A 10,177-nucleotide genomic window follows, 5' to 3' on the forward strand; every position below is an offset into this window, starting at 1 on the left:
CAATATATAATGTGAAAGCAACCCAGATAAATGCTTCTCTGTGTTAAATTTATTTTAGCTCCTTTGACAGAGAAACGTGCTTATTTTGGCATGGGCAAATTATTATAATGTTTTCTCCATTGCTTAGTTGATTTGGCTAAAGAGCAGCAAATCATGGTTCTGTCAGTGAATCAAGTATATTTCAAAAACAGTTCTAGCACTGCTAATACAGATGATGTTGTATAAGAACTCTGTTAGTCTGATATCCTGAAAGTCCTGGTTCTGTTGGGAAGTCTTTTTGTATGATGTTATCTATAATGGCCCAACTCTATTCTGGTCCTCTGGTACTTTGACTGTCCATATCATTTTTTCTCCAGTATGGTTTAAAAAATGCTTATGCTGGAATCACCTGGCTTTAATGCAACACAAATGTAAAATGTCACCATTTTACATAACATGCTTGTTAAAAACACAAATGCTGAATCAGAACCTCTGGAAATAAGCATGAAAAACTCGAATTTTAATAATAAGTTTTTTTTTACCTACTAGAGTTTGAAAACATTGGGTACCAATGATGCAGGATTCCCATTAGTCTGTATTTTATCTCCTCAATGAGATCAGTGGCTTCCAGATGAAACTTTCTTCTGCTAATCTGTCTTCCCTACATTGCCTGGCAGAGTAATAAGCAATTAGTAAATGTGCAGTAAGTATTCGTAGAATTGATTTGAATTCTTTTATCAACCCAAATATGAGGAGTAATTTCTTGAGCATTATCTTAATGATTATTATTGTTCTTTAAAACAATGAACAACACTGACATAATTATCTAGCAAAAGCAGGTAAATCTACATTGAAAGAATAGAATGAGCTTTAATAGAAAATTTGCAAGCATTGATGAAACACATAAGGATAATGATAATGGACATTATAAAATAGGAATTTAGAAAGAACAAATCATGCCAGAAAAACTTGATTGCTTTTTTTGATAGAGCTATAAGATCAGTAGATAAAAGTAATGTGAAATTGTAGATGTAATCTATCTCAATTCTGGTAAAGTGTTGATAGTGTCACATGAAATTTTCCATCTTGAATTAATTGAAATTGGCTTTGGTGTGAACCTCTTGTTGTCTGCTAGATGCTACAAAAGTCTACTAACACAAAATAATGATGCATCTTGTGATGAGCTATTCAGAAATGAAAACTAAGTTTGCTTTCAATTGCCATCTTAGTGTTTGATTTGGAGGTTGTATTTAAATAAGTTGGTGACATTTTACATTTGTGTTGCATTAAAACTTGTTGGAATCACTAGGGAAAGAGAAATTACACTAAGATGTGTTAAAATATCATAAATATTCATACTTTGTATCATTGACAACCTTCAGGCTTTTAAATATTCTACCAGCTCACACAGTTATGTTCACATACAGCCTTTTCTAGACTGTGAATATACAAGCATATGCCTATTTCAAACATATTAAGGGTTGCCAGATTTATCAAATTAAAATACTATATATACTTAGAATTTATTCTTAAACGCAGATGTATTAAGGGATCCTAAGAAAAGTTATAAAAAAAATGATTATGCTTCCTCATCTAGGATTGATGGGTCAGTTATTTTAAGGCTGCTTCTGTGGACTAATACAAGTGTCTGGTCTGAAGTATAATGTAACTGTCCAAATAGGTACGTTTGGCTGTGAATGAGAAATAATAGATTGTAAAGGACATTGCAGTTTTCGATTTTCTATAATTCTGAGGGAAGTATTATCTGAATTAAAAATTGTGGAAAGTGATGAGAATATTTAGTGCTAAAGGATTTGATTCACATATGTCAGAAAGACAAAATAATTAAAGAATGAATATTATAGTTGATGAAAATGGTAACTACAGGGGTTGTGGTGGATTGAGGAAGGTATATGAACATTGCAGAATTAGCTACCATGGCATGTGAGTATTAATGACTGACATTAAGTAAATGAAAATTTAAAGAGAGTGATACCAAGGCGAATTATTTTAATTATAAAAATCTTCTAAGAGATTGTTGGGTATTTAAATATGTTAAATATATTTATCTTAGTATATTCAGTATATTCGAAATTAGACTAAAACCCAACATATATGCAGAAAGATTTAGAGATAACTATTTTATAACAACTTATTTCTTATTTTCTCTCATATTAATTTTATATTTTTCTAGATAAGAGAAATAATGATAGTTAACTTTAATTCACTTCTAAGCATCATATTTTCACTAAGCACATTTCTGGAGGTTAGCATTTTTACAGGGATTTATAAATCTTCCCACATTCTGAGTGGTAGGTAGGTATTCTTATCCTCATTTTGTGGCAGAATCTGAGGCTTTGATGAGTTTAATGACCTAGCCAAGATCGCATAGCTTGGAAGCTGGAATTTAAACCCAGGTCTGCCTGATTCTTAAACCTGTGCCTTTATTTGTTTTTATTAATTTTTTAAATTTTGATTCCAGTATAGTTAACATACAGTATTATACCACTTCTAGCGGTACAATACAGTGGTTCAGCAATTCTGTACATTACTCAGTGCTCATCAAGATAAGTGTACTTTTAATCCCCTTCACCTGTTTCATCAATTCCCCCACCTACCTCCCCTCTGATACGCTTTGCTTTTTTAAAATTTTCCAAGTTTTTATTTAAACTCCAGCTAGTTAACACACAGTGCAATATTAGTTTCAGATGTAAAATTTGTGATTCATCACTTACATACAACACCCGGTGCTCATCACAAGTGCCACACCCTTAGTACCTATCACTAATTTAACCCATTCCACCACCCACCTACCCTCCATTAACCATCAATTTGTTCTCTATAGTTAAGAGTCTGTTTCTTGGTTTGCCTCTCTTTTTTTTCCCCACTATGTTCATTTCTTTTGTTTCTTAAATTCCACATAGGAGTGAGATCATATGGTATTTGTTTTTCTCTGACTGACTTGTTTCACTTCATGTAATACTCTCTAGCTCCATCCACATCATTGCAAATGTCGAGACTTCATTCACTTTTATGGCTGAGTAGTATTCCATTATATATAATGGAATACTATATGTCATGTAATGTATATAATATATTCTACTATATATATATATATATATATATATATATATATATGAATGAATGATACACATGCGCACACACACCACTTCCTTATCAGTTCATCAGTCGAGGAACACTTGGGCTTTTTCTGTAATTTGGCTGTTGTTGATAATGCTACTATAAACATTAGGGTGCATGTATCCCTTCAAATCAGTACTTTTGTATCCTTTGGGTAAATACCTAGTAGTGCAATTGCTAGATCATAGGGTAGTTCTATTTTTAACTTTCTGAGGATCTTCCATACTGTTTTCCAGACTGGCTGCAGCAGTTTACATTGCCACCAACAGTGCAAGAGTGTTTCCCTTTTTCCACATCCTCACCAACACCTGTTGTTTCCCGTGTTGCTAATTTTAGCCATTCTGACTGGTGTGAACGATAAAAGATGTTGAGCATCCTATCCTGTGTCTGTTAGTCATCTGTATGTCTTCTTTGGAAAAATGTCTGTTCATATCTTCTGCCCATTTTTTTAAAAGATTTTATTTATTTATTTGACAGACAGAGATCACAAGCAGGCAGAGAGGCAGGCAGAGAGAGAAGGAGGAAGCAGACTCCCTGCTGGGCAGAGAGCCCGATGTAGGGCTCGATCCCAGGACCCCGAGATCATGACCCAAACTGAAGGCAGAGGCTTAACCCACTGAACCACCCAGGCGCCCCCGATTCTGCCCATTTTTTTTTAACAGGATTATTTGTTTTTTGGGTTAAACATGTACTTTTAATTATGAGGCTTGGCAGGCTTCCATGAAGACAATGGGGGCTTTGATCCAGTTCACAAAAGAGATTATTATTGTTTTAAACAGTAAGCTTCACTGTTGCTTTTGAGATCATTCAATTTGCTCAAATTTGATTTAATCATAACTTTTTTAAAATGTTCTACATATTTTAAAAATTTTAAGTATTTCAGTTTCAGTATAGTTAACATACAGTATTATATTAGTTTCAGTTGTATAGTATAGTGATTTAGGCATGGCTCTTTAAAGGAACAGATCTGTGGATAAGTGAGATATATGTCTGCAGTACTTAGATTTCCCCTGATTTTCAGAGACTTTAGTAATGACCCCCTTTCATATTCTATATGGATATTTATGTAAGATTCATGAAGATAAATATGCAATTAAAAATATTTATTTAATTTAGAGAGCGTGCACATGTGAGTGGAGTGAGGGGCAAAAGGAAAGACAGAGAGAGAGTCTCAAGCAGACTCCCAGCTGACCATGGAGCCTGTTGCAGCACTTAATCTCACAACCCTGACTGAGATCATGACCTGAGCTGAAATCAAGAGTGGGATGCTTAATGAGCTAAGCCAGCCCACCATATCATCAACATGCAATTTAAAAAAAATTTCTATAGATGATCTTCCAGGACTAGTGGCCCCAGAAGAAGTAAGCATTCCCTCAGAGGAAAATCTGATGGTTGAGCTTTGTGGAAAATACTTAACTCATAGAAGATCTGACTCTATTTCTCCTACCCCTTCTAATAATACTGTATAAATAATAGTATTTTAGGAAAAAACTGTATTAAAAAGAAAGAAATAGTTGTCTTTTGGGGGGGATTATGTTCATTAGTTCTTTAACCTCTCTGGTCTGATCTACTTCATAAAAACTAGCATAGCAGTTATGGTCTCAGGTTCTGAAAACTGAGTGCATGGCTTCAAAGCTGAGCTTGAGAACATCTGCTTCTGTCTAAAATGGAGTGAAAGGAACTAGATTTATCTTCCTTTCTGAAATGACTAGGAAGTCAGGAAACATGTGTAACACAGATTTTAAAATATTGGACATCATCACGTCATGAAGGACTGTGATCCTTGCGCTATGGGAGACAAATAAGGTGAGTCTGTAATTGCCCTTGCTCACTGCCTAGAGAGTTTCCAGGCTAGGGTGTAGGCAAGGGGAACTCAGGTAGATCAGGGCAGGTCCCTTGAGTGAGATGACAGAGCTAATATTCTTGGGAGGCCAGAGACAAAATTTACAAGGTAGAATGTTGTGGAGAAGAGAGATGGCCATGAGAGAGAGAGCTCCAGAAATCTGCAGAGGGTTCCTCTGGAATCTTTGGCTGAATGATAACCTGCTCATTGATGAGAGGAAACTACTAAGGACAGGGAGGGAACCACCTGCAAGGTTTAGAGGGATAATACTAGGAGCTCACAGAAGGCTGGGCAGGTTTCTCTTTCCACCAACCAGAGTATAAAACGTCATAATTCATGGATCATCAGGTAGTGTATTCTGAAAAATTGTGCCTTAGTTGTGAAGAATACTTAGCCCTTCACTAAAACACTGCTCTGGTCATGCCTAGCAAATCTTAAAATCAAGACTTGAAAGAAATGAATTCTTCCCAAGTAACTTTATAACATTCCAGAATACAGCTCAAGAAAAGAATATAAAAATATCCAACATCCAGCAATGTAAAATTCACAATAACTAACTTCAAATAGAAAATTAACAAATCTAAACTTGACCATTTATTAGTGGCACCTTGACTAAATATTCAGATCTTCTAATCCTCTGTTTCTTTTTCTTCAAAGTAATGATGATCATAGTACATTTCATAGAACTGTGAAGGGCAAATTCATACACATCAAGTGGTTAGTATTTCTGTTATGGATTATTTGTGAAGAACTGCATTTCTTCTGCAGACCTTTGGGATATCTGCCGAAGACCTGTCCACCTCTAATACTTACATGTTCATAAAGTACAGAACAGTGCTTAACATTGTTTTAAACTCCCTTCTCTAATGTACACACTGGTTTTTAGCAGCACTCCCCCAATTTTGTGATGATTAAGTATTTGGGAATGTACTTCGTTTAACAAGAATTTAAGTACTCTATCTTGACAGACAAAAATTTAAGTTTTGTCAGTTACAGATTTTTATCTGATGAAAATAACAAACAGCAAAAAGAAAATACTGCCATAGAAATGTCATTATTTGAGAGCCTTTTCTGACAGGAAAAAGGGAGACAAAGATTGACCGGAAGCATCTTTTGATTGCATCATCTGCCAGAATCTCAGTCAGCTCTGTATAATGGCCTCTCAGGACCTCTTCCTTATCCATCTAGCATCATCTTATGGTATCAGGTCGGTTTTTCTCTGTCACCAAAATAATCCCATTGGGATCATAGGACCAAAGGTATAAGAGTACATGATAGAACAGTGCTACCTCAGCTCTTTTGGTCTCAACTCTGGCTCTGATCATGACTGTTTGGAACCTCTGTGATCAGATCTATTAATTGTCTTCCTAATGCAACTGTATTTTTAGCAAAACAGAATAGAATCCATTATATTTAATTTGGTGCTATAGAATCTAACATAAAAATCAACTAACTGAAGTGATTTAATTTAGAATTATTTATTTCTTTTTCCTTTCATTTTAGTATATGACTTATTTCTAATATTAAGCAGATTTCCAATACTTTTTTTTTTTAATATTTAAGGGTCCTACCCTATTATTTTTTTTTCATGATTTTTCTTTGGTTACTGGATTCTTCATTTTATTTTATTTGTTTTTTAGATGCTGGCACACTGCACCTCCAAAGGTTGTTAGCATTTGTCAGCTCTCAGAATGACAGTTCTATTCACTATAGGAGACAAGTCATTTTCTTCCTGAAGAAAGGGGAAGCTAATCTCCTCCCACAGTAACATGTTTTGAGAAACATAATGCAGTGGGAAAATGTACCAATTATTTTGCTGCAAATTGTCTCCCTTCCACTAGATAGACAATCATATCAACATTTTCAGACTTTTTTTTTTTTCTGTTTTATAACATAACTCGCCTCCTGCAAAGTTAAACTTGATGTTAAAGAAAATGAATGAATGTTCCATGAACTATATGAGTGATAATGTATTGCTGTGTGGTTCTGGGCAGCTATCATTTGAGATTTCATTCCTGTTGATAGCTTCCATCCAAGCCCTTTAGCAAGAATATTTGTTTTCTATCATACAGGAGCAGGAGTGGGGAAGACACTGGATCGGTTACTTATTCTTCATGAATTCGGCAGGAGAAATTAGATAGAGGGTGTTTATTATATATCCACTTCCCTGTGACCTCTTTAATGATTAGAGGGCAGTGGGAAGAAGGGAATAACATCATTCTTGAGTGTGTGTGCAAACTGGTTTGTGCATAGCTTTATTTTTTTTTATTTTTATTTTTTAAAGATTTATTTATTTATTTATTTATTTGACAGACAGAGATCACAAGTAGGCAGAGAGGCAGACAGATAGAGAGAGAGGTGGAAGTAGGCTCCCTGCAGAGCACAGAGCCCGACGTGGGGCTCGATCCCAGGACACTGGGACCATGACCTGAGCCGAAGGCAGAGGCTTTAACCCACTGAGCCACCCAGGTGCCCCTGTGCATAGCTTTAGATTTAGTGTCTGACCTGAGTTCAAGTCCTGGCTCCAGCATATGCTGACTGGGCAGCCTGGGGCAAGTTGCCCAGCTTCACCTCTCCAAGGTTTATTACTCTGTGCATCTGTAGAACAGAGACGCCATTTTATCTACACTGTGTAAGGTGTTTTGGAGGATGAAGGGCTTATCAAACTCAGTGCTATACCCATTATTCAACAGAGGCTTTAGGATGATGACCGCTGTGATCATGACCATGGTCTTAGGCACATATTTAAGTTAAATGAGTTCAGAATGATTATCACCTCTTTTAATGTAAAATTAGCACTGCACAAGCTGAATTTGGTATTTTTCTTTCCCCACAGAGTAAACCTATTCAGTATACATAGAAGTGGCTATTACAGTTCTTGACTCATCACAAGTGTCTGGTCCATGTTACTCAACTATCATATCTGAAGGTAGGTGAACTCAAATTAATGAGAAGTTTAGCTATTTAAAAATACATGTAGCACTGTTTTTAAATTGAGATTAATAATTCAACCTGATAGTTGAAAAGTATTCATCCTACCAGGACTTGCCTCAACAGTTAGATAGCAGTTAGATAACCGTAAGATAATAGTTAGATAACAGATAATTTCTAGACTGAGGAGATTTTTGTGGCTTATCTGTTTCAACCATTGAGTTTTACAATTGAAACTGAGATGTGGAGTGTTGAATTTTTTTTCAGGATTATGTAATTTATTGTCAACAGAGTAGAATAGGAATTCAGATTTCTTCCAGCTTAGGTGAGCACTTTATCCGTGGTATTTTCCTGTCACCCATTAGCTCTTTTGTTACTTTAGGATCATTTTTATGCTAACAATGTGCACATAGGAGGTCTCATAAGCATAAAAGTAAGTTATCTATCCTTGCATACTGTTTACGATACTAATTTGCCTTAGAATTCTTTGTTCAGTGAAGTTCTAGTCAAAGAGTTACAAATCTGGAGTTAGTATTATCCAATTGACTATTACTTTATTTTAATAGTGCCTGTAATTTCGTGGCACTTTGTATGATTTTTAACAGGAAACATTTCATTTGCATGCCTGTGCATTTTCCCATCTTGAAAAGATAAAAATTAAGCTTTTTAGAGATAATAGCTCAAGGAGAAACCCAACCAGGTTTTAATTTGACAACATAAGTCACGTGCATGCTAGACTCACAGCTTGCATTTTCCCCCTTACTATGCAATTATCTGTAAATACTGTATGTGCTGGGCTAAAATGCTAGGAAGTCTACAATTACATTAATGTAGCTCCTTAATTGCATATAATGGGATTTTCAGGCTACTGCAACCTATCAGATTTATCATATTCCTAATAAAATTACTCAGTTTTTTTTTGTCAGAGATCTTTTTATTTACTCTTCATTTAATTTAGAAGAACTTCAAAAATAATTTAATCCTTGAGAAATTAAATCATATGTAACGAAGGAGGAAAATACGCAATCCAGGTTAAGAGCCGAATCCACTTAAGAGGCAGTTATCCAAAATCCCAAGTCTTGTTGATGAGACATTTTGTGCCCTGGGCAGCAAACGCTAACAAGTGAGTCATTCTAGGACTCTGCTTATAAGATTCCTGGCTGTCCTTTGGAGAGGAATATGTCTGATGTCAAAAACAGGTATCCCTTGATATATAGAGTAGATGTATTCCCCTCCAAAAGTTAGCTGCCTTTAAGGCAGATTTCTTCATGTATAGTCCCGTTTGCGTGGATGGCCATTAAGAAATCCAACTGGCATTTCAAGACCAAAGAATCTCCAGCATATACAGTTTTAAGTTCTTAATAAGAGAAAGACATTGGTTTATAAGAAAAGGTTAATAGTATTCAAAAGTCACTGAAAAACACCCATGCTGACCCTCAAAATACCAAACCTCGGTTTAAACCTGTCTTGGAGGGGAAGGAAAGAGGCAAGTACTATGGAGCTGGATGAGCAGGAGGGGACAGCAGGCCCTGGCGGGTCCACTGTGGGGACTCAGAGCCTGGGTGGGGCAGGCACAAAAGGGCCAGTTATGGATTGGCCCCCTCCCTCTCTTCTGTTCGTTCCCATTCTTTATCTTTGAATCTCTAGCCTCATTGCACTTGTTATTTGCTTGTCGTTTTCCATGGTGATTTATCCAGCCCTCTGGTTGAATCATCTGCTCCTCATAGTCTGGCCAGAGTACCCTGTGTACAAGTGTGGGGGCCTCTCTTTTTTTTTTTTTTTTTTTTCCCTAGCTTCAGGGGAAACCATGACATAGAAATGGAAAGTATGTGCTTGTTTTTTGTCTTCCTGGTCTCCTCACCTCTGTCTTCCAAGACAGTGGTAACCTCTGTGTGCTCCCCTAGGCTCAGTGCAAACTTCCTCTGGTCTGTAGTCTCTGGCTCCTGAGAATTTCATTTCTGCCCTGTACCACAAATATGGTAGAGGAGTAATGTCATGTTCTAGCAGTGCTAAGCTCCCCAGAAAACAGCTGGGCAATGATATTCTGGTCTCAGTGCTCTGGGAAAAAGACAGAGACAGAAGGAGGGGGATGAGAAGGAGAGAGTGAGTGAGCACATGTATGTTTAGAGGTGGAGGATAGATAGTGATTTGGAGGCATTTGAAGGTAGAAAGTCTCTAGTCGGTCTGATTCATCCAAGTGTACTGAGGACCCACAGGGACAGTACAGCATGGGGGTAACAAGCCCAGGCACTTAACTAAGACTTAAACTCCCATACAAGTTCT

At 36.4% G+C, this 10,177-nt stretch overlaps 1 long non-coding RNA gene across 1 annotated transcript in view; it reads left to right on the plus strand.

Moving 5' to 3' along the window:
• The window catches only part of LOC125107270 (uncharacterized), a 111,500-nt gene extending 103,608 nt beyond the window's left edge, over positions 1-7,892 (plus strand). The window contains exon 4 of the long non-coding RNA XR_007129498.1: positions 7,800-7,892. This is a non-coding gene — a long non-coding RNA (uncharacterized LOC125107270). The remainder of the gene's footprint in view (positions 1-7,799) is intronic.
• The last annotated feature ends 2,285 nt before the right edge of the window (positions 7,893-10,177 follow it).

The sequence above is a fragment of the Lutra lutra genome, chromosome 8 (assembly GCF_902655055.1).
Source record: "Lutra lutra chromosome 8, mLutLut1.2, whole genome shotgun sequence".
Classification (NCBI taxonomy): Eukaryota; Metazoa; Chordata; class Mammalia; order Carnivora; family Mustelidae; genus Lutra; species Lutra lutra.